General features: G+C 42.3%; 2 protein-coding genes across 3 annotated transcripts in view; one reads left to right on the top strand and one right to left on the bottom strand.

The window, feature by feature from the left end:
* Positions 1-16,047, top strand: part of KCNE2 (potassium voltage-gated channel subfamily E regulatory subunit 2) — a 228,927-nt gene that overhangs the window by 181,204 nt on the left and 31,676 nt on the right. The gene's annotated exons all lie outside the window — the stretch shown is intronic.
* The window catches only part of RUNX1 (RUNX family transcription factor 1), a 177,917-nt gene that overhangs the window by 7,986 nt on the left and 153,884 nt on the right, over positions 1-16,047 (bottom strand). The window lies entirely within an intron of this gene.

The raw sequence follows: 16,047 nt of genomic DNA on the forward strand, positions 1-16,047 counted from the left end.
TCAGAATTCATATTCATTTTGGTTCAGACCCAAAAGTTGTGTTCTACCATTACCAAGACCTACAAACAACTCTCTATTCAAGCACAAACCTCTACACGTTGGCCAGGGGGCAAGATACAGCTCTATGCATACTTGTGTGTAAGCTACTGCTATGTTGTATTGGGAGTGTGGTTGTTCTTTCGGCTTTGCCCCTGACATTGATTCTGCTTCCTCTAACAACTGCAAATTGTGTGCAGTTGTCAGTTGTCTGCATAACAGGTATAGCTCAAATTAAGAGAGACCAGAGGAAGGAAGAAGTGGCTTATGCCAGCCTGACTGGGGCAGAGATGCATGGAAGTTTGAGGAGGATAGGCATTTATGGCGCTACACTTTCTGTACTATTGAAATAAATGTAACAGGGACAGTAAAGGTAAAGGGACCCGTGACCATTAGGTCCAGTTGCGGACAATTCTGGGGTTGCGGCGCTCATCTCACTTTACTGGCCGAGGGAGCCAGCGTACAGCGTACAACCACACTCCCAATACAACGTAGCCAGCATGACTAAGCTGCTTCTGGAAAACCAGAGCAGTGCATGGTAACGTTGTTTACCTTCCCACCAGAGTGGTACCTATTTATCTACTTGCACTGCAGTCTTTTTGAACTGCTAGGTTGGCAGGAGCAGAGACTGAGCAACGGGAGCTCACCCCGTTGCGGGGATTCGAACCATCGACCTTCTGATCGGCAAGCCCTAGGCTCTGTGGTTTAACCCACAGCGCCACCTGCATCCCAGAACAGGGACAGTAGGAAGTCACTAATCAAAGCTGTGTTCTTTCTCCACTATCCTCTACAATTATACTTATTCTTAATTATTTTGAAGTTATCATGCCCTCAATCATAACACAACTACCACACTAGAATCATAATAGTACCACAAGGATCATGCCAAAAATAAAATAAAATAATTCATGATTTTTTAAAGAGGAATGCTATACCAGTAAGAGGGCCATTATTGATGGCGCTGCATCACATAGTTTAATAATGAGACATTTGGCAATTTATTTCAGTCCTGTGAATCCAGGAATTTGGGTAGTATCCTTACAAATCACATCAAGTGGAAACAGAACCTACTTGGACAGATATCAAACACTGTTCTGTCTCTAGATGTCTGGCTTGCAGAAGCTGAAGCTGCAATGACAGCTGAGCGATGACTCTGTGGTCTGCATTTGCTAGTGCTTCTGCACCACTCAGAGTGATGACAAACGCTTGTCCTTTGAGCAACCCAAATCAAAGAGGCCTGTCCTGGCTTTGTGCTCCATCCAGCTTTGTGACTACACTGTAAATGTATTCAGGAGCAGGAGGAGAGGCAGATTAGGGTAAACAAGTTGGTTTTGTTAAATGTCTTCTGCTAGCAGATAGGGCCAGAACAACTGAGAATCATCTCAAGTCAATGCCAGAGTAGTGTTGCATATAAGAGAGGTGGTTTGTTTGTTTTTCAAGTAGGAGCTTTGCTTTCAAAGTGAATGAAAGACCAGATGCCTACTGCTAAAGATTTGGTTGGTGATTTCAGATCAGTATGGGAACTTCAGCTAGGGATGAGCAAATCAGTCTATTTCTGGCCTGTGCCACTTTTGCATTCTCAAAATAATTGGTCCCTCAAAATAAACATTTAAAAAAGTATTTTATTTGGGTTTTTACAACTGAAAACTGTGTTGGACCATTCAGGAAGTGTGAAAGCTGTTGGGTAAGGAAGGGCAGACTCCCACATTACAATGGGAGATACAGATCAGGTCTGTTTGTGTTGGAATGTGCAAATATCAAATGAATGTTAGAATGATGTCGGATAGAATCTAAGTGGTTTGCAGCTGTAATGTTATGAGGGATAGGGGGGGGGAAAGGGTTGGAATTAGGTTAAGAAATTTTGATAAGGATTTGCTGAACTAATAATTGAACTGGAATACAAAAAGGGGAGGTATGAGGAGGTCGGGGAAATATGTTAATGAAAAATAACTATTGTGAACTTTATGTGTTTTTAACTTTTTTGTATTTTTCTACTTTTTGATATTTTTTTCCTTTTTTTTTTTGATTCTTTTTTGTCTTACTGTATTAATTCTGAAAATCTTAATAAATATCTTTATAAAAAAAAGGAATGTGCAAATATCAAATTCCATAACAATGCTGAAATTCCGCCTTCCCATCTTACAGCTCCTGACAAATGCACTTTGCATACGTAGTCTCTCTTTCAGCTTTCTTTTCTCTGGCTGAGTGCTAGCTGCTTTGTCCTGTTCCATAAGAGAATTTCCTCTCCATGGCACATGTTTCTAGGTCCTAGATTCTTTTGCCCAACATTTTCTAGCATCTTCTTCCACCTATGCTCCCTGTTCAGGATCAGAACAGTTTAGCCAACACTGCCATTGAACTTTCTGATTGCCCAGTCTCTGTGTAACAAGCAGGAGGCTGAGCTAATCACTGCTAAGAAGCTTTGTCATCAGCATCAAAACAATATCAGTTTTCTTTTACCGAGTCAAATCAGAAGATCATGTCTTGCTCTGTTGCAGCAACCTCATCAAATGCAAGGAGGTATTAGATGTAACAAATCTTACAAAATTTCATCAGTTTAAGTGCAATGAAAATAATGGGACAACTCTCGTCTTGTAGTCAGACAGGTTTTCAGAAAAGTTTAAAAGCAGCAATGTGTGGGATCCTCTTGAAAACCCTCAGAGTTGCTGATTTGCACCAACCGGCAGCCTAGGTAAAAGTCTCTCGGTCTTATTCAAAGTCACAAGTGCTATCCATTTCTGCCTTTCATAGTGTGAGAAAGTATATGTAAACAGTTAATTATTGCAATAAAACACTTTAGGGTGAGAATTAAAGAGTACAAATAATTTGCCCTGTGTTTAGTTAGACACAAGTTCTCGGCCTCCAGCCTCACGCTGAACAAGCTGTTAGATACAAAGCACTGTACCACCATTCATGCCCCATCACGTTTTATTGACCCCAAAATGTTGTGTTGGGCTTCTTTATTATTTTTTAAAAAACCCATAATTAAGTAGTGCATATGTTGCATGATATTTAATAGTTTCATGTAATCGACTTAAAAGGGCTCTGTAAGTAAGGTAAAGAAATTCCACTATGTGCTGCCTCTCATGCACTCAGTATTTTTCTAACCATCAGCATGTGGCATGGCAGAAGATCAGAGCTGTAACGGGATGGATGGTTTTCTTCCAAGTAGTCGACTGCTTATTCCTTTTATGTTGGCCTGTAGGTGGCAGTAGAAAGCTTCTTGCCCAATCTTCTAAGTGCCAGAGAATGTTCAGTTGGCACCAAAATGCTACATAATCAATATCCTTCGGCACAGCAGGACCTGCACAGTGTCACAACTTTTAGAGTGCACTGTATGTCTGCTCTGTACCACATTAGGCTTTAATCTACCTCCACAAAGGGGGCACTTTCTCATACCTCCCATCCCATCCTGCAACTTGTAATTCAAGGTGCAAGAAGACATCAGCTGCTGCTGAGCAGGCTGAGACATCAATGGTGCTCACAGAGATGCTAGGGGCGCACCATGAGGAATCTTCTAGAGCTCAGAACATCAGATTGCAACAAATGTTGGCTGACACCAGGGCATGTGAAATTTTCAAGTAGGCTTGTGATCAAACATGTAGCATTTTAATCTAAATGTTACCCAGTGGATTGCAACAGGGGTTGTCTTTAGCCAGCCTACCAATACCTTCCCTCCACCTTTTGTTGTGGTTGTGCAATGATTTACTGGCAGACAGGTCATGTTTGGAAAGAAAAGGTGTTAGCGGTGGTGAGGCTGTTTCACAGAGAGCTGCCTTTGGAACAGGGTCATCATTATGCCATGAGCCAGACAGTGCCCTCTCGGTCTAGGTATGTGGCATTTATAGAGGCTGAATCTCACAGTGATAAAGCCTGTTGCTGGAAGTATTTCTAAAAAAGGAGCAGCAGGATGTGAGTCAGCACTGTAGATATGCCAGTAACTGGCAAGATGACGGATACCTTTGGGCAGAGAGATTTGGGCCAACAAATTTGAAACCCACGTCCACTTTCTCTCTCTCTCTCTCTTTCTCTCCTGAATGCTGACTTAAAAATTAAAAAGAACTTGCAACTAAAGGATCAGGGAGAAAAGATGATATAAGTGGTTAGCAATTAATTAGCCACATATCTGTGTCAATTTGAATCCCTTGATAACATGAGTCAAGTGTTGCTACCATACGATCCAGGAAAATTAAAGAACTGTTTTCATCATTTAAAGCAGCAGAAATGTCTGCCAACCTCCATTCTGCCACACGCCTTATGAAAACAAGTTTCTTTATTAACTTGTCAATTGCTTTCAAATTGTTTGAAGTATGAGAATGAAAAAAATGTGGGTACCTCATTATTTTCCTCAATTGTTTTCTGGCATCAACCTAATCAGATTTTCCCAGCTTCTAGGTCTCTTACTATTTCACCTCTCTCTCTGCAATTGGAATGAGTGGCTTAGCTTCTTTTTAAACAAAAAATAACCTACTTGGCTCTCTACTTTTTCCTCCTAAGCTAAATGATATCTTTCGTCAACTTTCTAAACTTAAATATATGTTTCTAAAGGTGATTATGAGCACAACTAGCATTCACACCAAAGCAGTCATCTCTTTGTTAGGTTGCATCGGAAATATCAAGCAAAATCAACTTGGCACTTTAATGCCTTTGAATTGTGGGGTCCCCCACTCAGAATCTGAACTCATTTACAGGGGTTTTAGTGGTGCTCCGCTTAGACACCGATTCCAAACACCAGTTCCAGCTGGCTACTCTTCTTTTTCCACACCATCCTCCCATATGAATAACAAAATGAAGGCTGAATCCTTGCCTAATGCCTCTCTTTGAAAAGCTGTGTCATTTTCCAGTAGCCGGATTACTCAGGGCTTTGAAGAAGTTGGGGCTTACCAAAGGACAACTTCATTGCTAGGTGCTGCAGGCATACAACAACACAAGTATTCTCTTACCTTTTCAGAGCTGGAACACGAGGAGCTGGAAAAATACAGAGCACACTGTAAAATTCCATCGCCAGCTCTTTCATTATGGAAGATGCTTTCCCTCAGGACAACATATCGTGGAAATCCCTGCTTTGGAGTTTCACATCCCACAATGCATCCCAATGAGAATTGCAAAGGGGTTGTGGGGAGTGGGACATGGCAATCTACAGCTTATGAACACTTCACTTGTGGCTGTTTCTTTGAATGAAGAATCCTAGCAGCTAACGTCTTCTTATTTCTGCATCACTAGGACACTGGGCTTCTATCGAGGGCAAAGTAGCCCTCTGCCAGCCACCACCCTTTTCACTCTGCCTTCCCTATGGTGCCTCAACCTCAGAGCCAGCCACATTGCCAGTTCTGAAGCAGGAAGCATGAAACAGATGCTTTTGTAACTCCTCCAATTCCCAAGTGAAAAGTAGCTGGCTGATGTTTCTGTTGTTAAATGCTACTGCCTGGTTCATACTAACAGAGGAAAGTCACCTGCAGCTGTGAATCACAGAACCGTAGAGCTGGACGGGATCATGAGGATCATCTAGTCCAACCCCCTGCAATGTAGGAACCTTTTTGCCCAACCTGGGGCTCAAACCCATGACCCCGAGATTAAGAGTCCTATGCTTTGCCAATGGAATTATCCACCAGGGAGAGAGGGATGAAAGAAGCCAAAATGTGGGGTAGTGGCAGTGAGAGAGATAGATCAGAGGATACAGAATACTACTACTGTAAGGTAAAGGGACCCCTGAACATTAGGTCCAGTTGTGGCCGACTCTGGGGTTGCAGCGCTCATCTCGCTTTAATGCCCGAGGGAGCCGGCGTACAGCTTCCGGGTCATTTGGCCAGCATGACTAAGCCGCTTCTGGCGAAGCAGAGCAGCGCACGAAAACGCCGTTTACCTTCCCGCCAGAGCGGTACCTATTTATCTACTTGCACTTTGATGTGCTTTCGAACTGCTAGGTGGGCAGGAGCTGGGACAGAGCAATGGGAGCTACCCCATCACGGGGAGTCGAACCACTGACCTTCTGATCGGCAAGTCCTAGGCTCTGCAGTTTAACCCACAGCACCACTCGCATCCCTACTGTAGTTATTAATTAATTAGAATATCCCACCCTTCTTCCCATAGAAGCCCAGGTTGGAAAACACACACAGCAAAATAATGAAAACATCTGAAAATATATAAACGGCCTAAACGGCCTCTGTTCAGTATACCTGAAGGAGCGTCTCCACCCCCCAGCTGAGGTCCAGTGCCGAGGACCTTCTAGTGGTTCCCTCACTGCGAGAAGCAAAGCTACAGGGAACCAGGCAGAGGGCCTTCTCAGTAGTGGCGCCCACCCTGTGGAACGTCCTCTCATCAGATGTCAAAGAGATAAACAACTACCTGACATTTAGAAGACATCAGGGAAGTTTTTAATGTGTGACATATTGTTGTATTTTTAATCTTTCTTGGAAGCCGCCCAGAGTGGCTGGGGAAACCTAGCCAGATGGGCAGGGTACAAATAATAAATTATTATTATTATTATAAAACCAACTCCAATACAGATGAGGACTGGGGAAGATCTCTACATGAAAGGCTTGCTGGAAGAGGAAGGTTTTCAGTTGCCACAAGAAAGCAGCATAGATGGCTGCTGTGTAATGTGTAGTGAGAAGGAACTCCAAAGAGTAGGTGCCACTACACTAAATGGGGATCCTTTCTAAGGCAACCCAAAGGCTTAGCTTTACTGGCCTGGGTGCAACTCTGGGTCTACACCTGCAGCATCCTAAGCACACCTACACTCCTATGTCAGAACATCTCTGTATTTTGTCATGGAATAGCTTTATAAGCTCAGGGCTTATCCATACTTCCTCTTGTCCCGCTGCTTTCTCCCAGGGGAAAACCACTCTTTAGCACTCAACCGGAGCAAACAACCATCACATTTCCCATGGTTTGCCGTCTGTTCTGATTTAGAGCTAAAGAGTGAGTTTTCCCTGGCAAAGGAGAAAGTCAAGGGGGACACCACTCAGACCCGTGCTTTCTAGGCACAGGAGAAGCGGACTTGTGGACGAGTATTGCAATATGGAAGAGCTGGCCTTTGCAACCCTGAAGCTTTGCCAAAAGTGGGGTAATGCTTCTATGTACTGCAGAAATCACAGCAGGTAACAAATTCATTTATATGGATTTCAGCAGACATGGTTGGCTTTTAACACATTTAGCATGTGTGGCAGCGCCAAGATTACCTCACACAACCCTTTTGCTGCAATGCCTCATATAACTGAAAACTACGCAGTGTAATGTGGCACATCAGGTTTCAATATCTTTGCCAAAGTTACTTAGGCTCTTTTAAAAGGCACTGGTACCTTTAAGCTGTGACCTCATGCCCTAATGTTTGCTTTTATTTTAGAGCTTCTGTGGTTTTACTGAGGCATTAAAACCATTTGAGAAGTTCTGGAGAAGCTTGGGCTTTTGAAACAACTTTCACAGGAAACTGAAATTAGTCCACCTTAAATTGCATCAAGGGTGGCGTCAAGGTCTCAGGTCCTAAAGAGTCGACCGTAACTGCTGTGTTGCCTTTTCCTGCGAGACTTGCAAGATCACAAAGCTCCGATGGCTTTATTGGAATTTGTAGAAGTGAACATGGAAATGTAAAAAGAGTCCTGCCAAAATGCATATCTAATTCAGCATTCTGTTCCCACAGAGGTCAACTAGATGCCTGTAGGAAGCCCAAAAGCAGTACATGAGCACAACAGTGCTCTCTCACTTGTGATTTCCAGCAACTGATCCTGGTGGCAAAATGACTAACAGCCATTGATAGCATTATCCTACATAAATTTGTCTGATACCCTTATAATGCCATCTAAGTTGATAGCCACCACTACATATTGTGGAATTCCTAGTACATCCATATAATAGCATCATTTGGCCAGAGTCCACCTTATAACAGGCCTGCATGATCAACTTTGTTTTTTACTCCAATTCCAAGGCTTATCAAGGTGTAAGCTCCATATTGTCCTCTTCTTTAGTCTTTCCTCATAGAGAAGGATGTCTTCCTGATCTTTTTGGTTGCTTTATTAAAGCTGCAATGCTATTATACTAATTTACCTCAGAGTAAATTGAACTCAGAAGGACTTGCTGTTGCCACCAGCCTAGCAACCTGATCTGGTATAATAATGATTGGGAATCTATGGCCCTCTAGTTATAGTTGCTGGACTACAACTCCAATCATCCCTGGCCATTGGCCATGTTGACTGGGGCTGATGGGAATTGGAGTCCAAAGCATCTGGAAGGCTACAGGGTTTCGCTATCCTTGCTGTAAGATAAGGGCTAATGGACTGAGGAATTTGTACAAAACACATGAAGGCAAGTAGCCTAGCTAAATTCATATCACAGTGTGGAGCGCATATTTTGAGAGTATTTGGCGGAAGGTTAAAATCTCACAAGGTCTTAATTACCTTAAGAAAGACAGAACAGCAGAGGTGGATGTGAATAATCTCTTCAGACACGAGAAGTGTGATAACTGTAACAACATTGCCTCAGGTGTCTGAAAGGTTACTCCTGAAGATGCAAACTAATTACACAATATTAAAGTTTTGTAGCTTGCAGAGAAATAGAGTTCCTATCAATCTCGCCTTTCATATCTTCAGTGGTCCTCTCCTGTTTAAATTCTACAGCTTTAATGTGAAGAAAAACTCCCTTTGTGGAGTTTGTAGTTAGTTCATTTTGCTACAAAACACTGACCTTGATGTGAACTAATTAGGATAGTAACAGTTAAATAATACAGGTTGGCAGTTTGAAACTTTCCTGGTATAAAAGGTGCCTTTGAACATAACAGCCATTTACACTTTCATGATCTCATCCCCAGAGCTCAGAGGGGGAAAAAGAAATACAAACTAATAAAGAGAACTTCATCTGGGGGCATTCTACGCACACAGCAGATTATCATCCCACAAACCCTTATCCAGGACACCAAATGAAATGCAACCAGATTCTTTCAAATTCCAGTATAGATCATGATTAAAAAAAATCTTTTGGTAATAAGCAGACCTCTGATGATCTAAAGACATCCTGGTTCATTTTATTGACTTAGAAAAAGTAAATGTTATATCAAATACAACCTCCAGAGTTTAACAGGCGAGGTCACCTTGAAGGGAGGGGGGAATCATATCAAGCAAAGAGTATGAAACTCCCTTCAGGTTCAGCCTTGATTTACAAGGTAATAATAAGGTCTTCCTCGTATGCTGTAAAGCATATCTTTAAAATGTTAGTTCTACCCCAATCCGAAGCATGTTGAATTCATGCAGTTTGAAATTGGAATATTAGACAGTTGGATACTGAAGAATAAAGTGAACATTGCTCTGTGACTAGGACACATGCTACATAAAATTCAACATAACCACTGAAAGTGTACCGCAAGCACATTTTAGCCACTGTAATATAATCCCTTTGCCATTGTGATTTGAAAAACATCCAGTTTACATATAATAAAATGGAAGTTTCCCTCCCAGAACTTTGATGGGGGATTTCACCCCAGTCCTGCAAGCTTCTGCTGGCAGTAGAGCTACATAGTTAGCAGAGAAGCAGTGTGTCTGCTCAGAAAGATGTACGGAAGCTAGTGCTGGCAGAATCCCCACTATTGGTAGCCTGTGAAAAAACCTGGAATAGGGAATTTTGGGAGCGGGGATGGGCAAGCAGAGGATCTGCTGAATTCTGAACTGACCCTGCTGATGTCATATGACAGCAGCGGACCCAATCTGGGCCTCTTCACTGTGCAAACCTGGGTGCTAGTAAAGGGGATTCTCCTCCCTGTCCTGCCCTGGTTGGTGCAAGGCTTTGGATGTGGTGGTGGGTCCACTGCTCCATCAAACCTCACTACTGGTAAGCCACAGGAATTCAACCTTTGTCACTCATGACTGATGACATCTGAAGGAAAACTAGGTGGACCCACTGCTGTTTTCTGCAGTGAAACTGAAACAGAGATGGATGGTGCACTAGATATATATTGAATTATCCCAAGTATTAAATATGCCACCCTAGTTTTTGCAATTAAAATGTGCTTTTGAGAGAAGACTGTGTGCATGATATGGGAAGGAAACAGATGGACACTGATTATGCAAAAATGCATCAGAGGGGAAACCACCAACACCCAACTAAGAATTCACTTAAGACAGTTTTAAAGCAGAACAGCAAAAATGACATGGGAAGTGAGTCCCTAAATTTGTGGTAAAAAGACTTTCCCTCCATCTTGTAGTCAGGCTGAGGTCACTACACAATCCAGCTATCTATTTAAATATATCTTTAATAAATGCTCTCCTATTCCTGTGAAATCCTTTGGCAGTTTGTGCTTTGCTCAACATCTTTCAGCTAATATGGAGAAATATGGACTCGCAGTCAAACCTATGAAAGGACACAACAGGAGGCATCTTTTTCTTTCTTTCAAAAATGGTGTCAGAAAATTTGCTTTGAGGAAATGTTCAGTGTATTTTGCAACCAGTTTAGCTTGTGTGATTCATTGACTGTTGTTATCTTGATGTCACTTTTACACCTGATAATTCCTGCGTAAAAAGACTACAGTGACTTGCTTCATGTCAGAATGTAGTTAAATCTTATGTCTGCTTTGCTGGGAGTTACAGGTGCAGAGAACAGTACACAGACAATAATGTAGCAGCACCAAGTCCAATATGAACAAGACATTGGCTCAAGAAACCTTGAGAGGATAGGCGAGGAAATGTGAATTTCTATGGGGGACTATCATAGAAGCTAGTGTGCTTTGGATGAAAAAAATGCAAATTCATATCCCTATCCACCGCCTCTCACACAAAGAGTTGCTATGAGGTTGTAAGGAAAGATAAGAATACATGGCATTCTGTTGAAGCCTGTGGGAGAGGGTGGGAAGTCCTTAGGAAAGTGTAAAAGAAATGTAAACAGAAAACACATTTAGCAGTGAGAAATTGCTGTGAGCTCCCCGGACCGGCCTGAAAGAGGAAGAACTGGTGGAACAGGCAATAAGATGCAGGAGGAGCTTACACAGGGCTCCTCACAAAATGAGAGGAAAACAAAATATAGCATTTTCTTTTGGTAAATGTCAAATATCCTTGGAATCAGTGAGATATAAGCCCCAGAAGTTTTCCACCAGATGGGATGGGATGAACACAGCAGTGGAGCCAGTCTGGTACTCCTGGCAGTGTGTCACCACAATGCTGATCTCCCCACTACCTTATGCTGCTGGTAAGTTACATGGATAGGATAGGAATCCAGAGGTCCCTATTAGGCATGTCCAAAGTCCGTTTTGGGGGCGTAATCCAGCCCGCTGGTCGGTGTAATCCGGCCACTGTGGCAGTTTATTTCCTGGATGAAAATCCTAAAAAAAACCCTCCACAACTTCAATCCTAAAAGAGCTCAACAACTCTTCGATCTTAAAAAAAGGTTAACAACTTTGGTTGGCCCTTTGGTCGGCCCTCACAGCCCTTCACTTCATCAAATCTGGCCCTCTTTGAAAAAGGTTTGGACACCACTACTTGATCCCTCACCCTTTCTGCAAGCTGAGTTGCACCCAAACTTCCAACAGACCCACTTGCTGGTAAGCACCAAGCAGCTTCTGATAAACCCTGTTCACATATAATGAAGACATTAGGAGAGGGTGGCCACATGTACACACATTCATTTTTGCATCGTCTGAAATGGTCTCTGAATACCACTGTGTACAAAGGCGACTCTTCACAGATTTTTCAAGTTTTATGGACATCTAGAAAGGAACCCTCCGAACAGACACAGATGTCTTTTCATAAGTACTGTGAAAGCATGTACATCAGGGACTAGAGCCTACCATTGTCCCACACATTTGCTGTAAGCACATATATAATGTATGAAGAAAGGCAGATTGAAATATGATTGCTGTAATTTAGAGATGCTTTCTTATAAGGAACTTAAGAAAGAGAGTTTAGAAATGATCCCTGGAGGAGGGGTGTGAAGCCAAGAGCAGAATGAGAGGGAAGCTAGTTAGGTATTTCTGTGTGGCAGTAAAACATTATATTAACTTCTTAGTGTGATCTCATGTGAGTGAACTTCTGGCATCAGAAGTGGAGGCCAAGCAGACTTCTGAAGCAGGAGCAGGAGCAACTGAATGAAAAATGTGATAAAGTGAAATCATCCATCTGTGAAGGTGGAGGAAGCTTTGAAGCTTCACAACAACTTCCAGTTTGCAGAGGAATAAAATATTAAATGTGTTTCTTTCCTTTCCAGTAAACATTCACCCATCTCTCTGCAGCCTTACCTAATGATGTTCTCCCTGCTGAACTTTAACTGAAGTGCAGACACCCAGGAAGGCTGCAGAGTGCAGACTGCTGGTGAGATGATTGATAGAATGAAAGAAAGGACACTTGCAAACATCCCCTGGCCACCACAAAAGCAAGGTAAGCACAACATAAACCTTGCACCTCATCCTTGAGAATTTGTCATCTGTGCTAATTTTTGGATACAATTTCCTTTTTTCAATAATTGATAGAGAACAGTTGGAAAAACAAAACAGAATTTATTTATTTTTTGGCACAGCACTCAAATATGGAGAAGCAGAAGCTAACTGAGAGAAAGCACTTCCAAGAAGAGAGAGCTTAAAAGAAGCTTCTAAAATCTGTGGGTTGCAACGTGGTCTTAAAAATTCTGCTGTGTTTGGGAAGCATTTGCTATAATTGGGATCAACATAACCATTTTGCAAAAGATTGCAAATCACCTATACTGAAACCCCAGGTGCATTCTGGGAGGAAGGGTTTTTTTTTCTGAATGTAGTGGAATCAGGCAAAGGTAATGAGAAAGACTAGGAACTGCCATTGGCAGTACAAGAACCAATGGTCTCCTTTGAACTTGACACAGGTGCTCAAGTTAATGGACTGCCTGAACATTATTATGAAAGACTCCAACTTAGGCCAAAACAACACCCAACAAATCTAAGCGTAACTGGATATTCCACTGTCAGTATGCCACTAAAGGGAAGAGGAGAGTGCAATTCTAAGTATTTGGAACTAAGTCAGTTCCAAGTCAATGGGACTTCCACACAAATGTAATTAGTACCAGGGGTGTTAAGTATATTCAAATCACAGTATTGCACATAGGCTCACTTTGGGTCAAAAGTTCAAGTACGAAGAAGCTCAACTACGTAATATCATGCCAGGTGATGCACTGAGCTTTCCACCTTTGACACCATACAGTTGATTAACTACCTCTTAATCTCTTAATCTAAGAAAGGGTGAATCTGTCAATTTCAGTTCCTCTTAGTTTCTCATTTTTCTACTCGAGCTCAGTCTGCCCCCATTTCTGCATCAGTTTTCAATCTTCTCCCTTTTTTGCGAACTGATATAATACATTTTAATTTTTTATTTGCACTGACATATACATTTTTGTGCACACTTTCCCCCAAAATGTGTTTTCCCCCACCCATTTTTGGTCAGAGAATGATACCCCAAAATTCAAAGACGTGTGGATTTCAAAGTACAGTTGTATTTCAGTTTGCAAATTGGTTCAGGCAGTGTGAATCAGGGCTGTTCACATTAAAATGCAAACAGAATGGGTTTCTCTCTCGTCCTTATATTCAACACAGGGCCACCAACACTGCTAAAACCTGTGTTTTTCCTTCAATGGATGTGCAATAGCAGGGGCTGTTAACCTGCTCCCTACCGCCCACTAGTGGGTGTTTTAGGATTCTAGGTGGGCAGTAGGGGTTCTGCAGCACAAGCTGAATCCTTCTTCCATCGAGTACTGGTGGGCGGTAAGGAAATTTTACCATCAAGAAAGATGCATTAGTGGGCGATAGGTATAAAAAGGTTGACTACCCCTGTACTATAGCAATCTCTTGGTGCGAAGTTGTGCTTCATACATTGAGAAAGCACAAGTCTGCCTATATAAGGGATTTGTTTCAGTACAGGAACAAAACCCAGAAAATTTAATGAGTTCTTTCTAGTAGCATGTATGTAAATAGTAAGTAAGCACAAGTTTAACCTTGGTACGAGAGAAACTTCTTTGGTTTCCAAAAACAAGATGCTGGCATCTAAGATGACTGATGTGTTTTGGACCGAAATAATTCTATGCCCTTTAAAACACAAATCATTGGGGGGTTTTCCTACCAGTATGTTAAAAAACAACACCAAACATGTTATCCAAAGTCTTGTTTGAATTCTCATTTCAAGAAGATTACATACAATACGGCATGTTTTCTCTTCCTCCCTCCCTCCTTTTCAGAGTGCTGACGTAGCTGAATCTCTTCATTGCAGATAATGCTGAGATACTTGAAGGCAAAGGCAGACAATTACCAGCCTTTGCAAGCATTTAAAAGATTTGGGCCCTGAAGCAAAATGCTGTTTACCGAAGAATGAATGTGCCACTTGTACTTAACATAGGCAAGTTTGTCTGAACTCAAACATTCTGGATACTGGCCACCAGTGGACTCTAAGAAAGGTTTATAGGTGTGAGATAACATCAAGCTCCTGTCTGCGTTTCATTACTTCAGGGCCTTTGCTATGCTTTAAAACAAGAAACTGCAAGTACCAACAGAGGTATATTATTACATCTGCCTCTGTGTTCACCTACTGCAGCATTTAATCCCTCTCTGTAGAGAGGATCATCATTGACTATATGATTTGGACCACCCTGTCAACGGACATGGCCAGAGTTTAACTTAGGGTACATGGGAAGAGTTCCAGTGAGATCACTAAACCTGTGCCAGTTTGTGTCCACTGAGAAGCAGGTGTATCACCTTTGCCTATATGCCACAGAGTAGAAATAGGGAATTTGTTGTAGGTCTACAACTCCCATCGTGTGCATGCACGTACGTGTGTGTGTAAATGGCAACTAACAAGACTTTTAAAAGACTTAGGGATAAAAAGAGACACCCTGAAGGGTTCAGAGACCCATCCATGTGGGGCAATTTCATTTTCCAACAGTCAACAAAAGGAAGCATGAGCATGTCAGGTAAAGGGGACAAAGCTACAAGGACTTTCTAGTAATTTTAAACCAGGAGGAGCAAATATACATTTAGTGCAAGGTAGGTTCAATGGACACTGTCTTTGCCTAATCTCAAGTAACAGAATGCTGCACCAGGAAACAAATGTTATAAGGAAGTATTTCCTCTTTCTTCTTTTCACAAGGTCTCTGTCTCTTCCAAATGCATGACAGATTCTCTCTCTTTCTGAAAATGTCTCTAACAAGGCTTTCATTGTCTCAGACAGGTGTGAAACTGGAACTGATTCACAGCCAACCACCCTGGTATCAGAGCCAGCTCTTCAGCTGAAAACATGCACCAACCATCCAGTAATACCAACACAGCCAGCCAGAGACTCAACAATTTAAGGCTTAACACACACACACACACACACACACACACACACACACACACACACACCATAAATCAGATGATGATGTGCCAGCCAACCGTCGGCTTCTTGGGCAGATGCCTGCAGACTGTCTGTACAGATCAGACTGTGCCTGTTTGGGTTAGTGAAAACATTTTTCCCCCCTCCTGAAGATGAGATGCTGGGTGGAGCAACTAGTTCAAACACATCCCCGTTGGCCCTGTCTTGTCTCAGCCACCTTCTTGCATATGCCTTTTGTGAAACCCTTTTATTCGCAAGTATGGTAGGGAATGTTTGATGTACAAACGCAGGGGGGATAGTCACACAGACCTGCATTTTATTTGTGATGCCTTGCAAAAACAAAAACAAAAAACCCAGTCCATAACTAATAGCACATATAAAATGTAACCGTCCAGGGGAACCGGCCTGACTATTCAGCCACAATGCTCCCCTGGCTCAAGTGGTTGATAGCTCCTTACTTCGACAAGATAGGTAGGAGAGCAGCAGGTTTCTGCGCAACAGTTGCCCATCTCTGCTCTGCGACTCTTATCTTAAGAACAGCCCTGCTAGATCAAACCAAAGGTCCACCTAGTCCAATATCCTCTTTTCATTGTGCCCAACCAAATACCCACAAGCAGGACTTGAGTGCAAGAGTATTCTTTTCATTTGCTCACCACCAGCTGGTATTCAGAGACATACTGCCTCTGTCACTGGAGATACAATGCAATCATCA

This window comes from Podarcis raffonei, chromosome 4 (genome assembly GCF_027172205.1).
Source record: "Podarcis raffonei isolate rPodRaf1 chromosome 4, rPodRaf1.pri, whole genome shotgun sequence".
In the NCBI taxonomy this organism is placed as follows: domain Eukaryota; kingdom Metazoa; phylum Chordata; class Lepidosauria; order Squamata; family Lacertidae; genus Podarcis; species Podarcis raffonei.